Genomic DNA, 722 nt, shown 5'->3' on the forward strand with positions numbered 1-722 from the left:
ACAGATTCTGCAGCTCGCTGTGGACGGTCCGTGTCACATGTATGTGGCGTGACCTATGTAGCCGCCTTTATGATCACTGTGCCCTGTTAGAGAATGGGACGTTCTATGTCTGCAGGACGATGTTTACAGTACGGGGGAGGGGTGCTCATCAGGATGGTCAGTGCGTCCCCTCGGCCGGCCCGGTCCTGCAATACAAACCACGTATCGGGGGGCCGCCTCCCCCTCCCCCCATCATCTTCTATCAGATATCATTGGGGCGTGTTCGGGAAATGTTCCACTGATTTGGCGCTCTATGTGGGGGGGGGCGCGCGGAGGGGGCGGGTCATACGGAGCGCAAACCACCCGGCCGCCCCTCCCAAACCGATCCAATTTCTGGACCAACCCCAAAATGTTCCCCGGAAGCTTCTGTTTACTGCGAGCACGCTGTGTGTCATGGCTGCTCTCTCCCATGAAGGTACGTGTGCGTGTGGCTTCATTTCCATGTTTTATACTCTCCGTCATGCTAGGCGGAGCACGCGTGTGCAGAGACAACCGAACTTGAATGAAAGATTTGTGACGATTTTTCTTTTATTTTGTTGAAACAAATTCTGTTTCTATTCCATAAAATCCCGGCGGGGGAGGGGATGGGAGGCGAGGGTGTAGATGACGCTGGGAGTTCTCATGTATGACTGCAGAGCGGTGCGCACGGTGCCGCCGCTCACCTCAATAAAAATATTTTGCTT

This window comes from Nanorana parkeri, unplaced genomic scaffold (assembly GCF_000935625.1).
Source record: "Nanorana parkeri isolate BGI_ZX_2015 unplaced genomic scaffold, ASM93562v1 scaffold2802, whole genome shotgun sequence".
NCBI lineage: Eukaryota > Metazoa > Chordata > Amphibia > Anura > Dicroglossidae > Nanorana > Nanorana parkeri.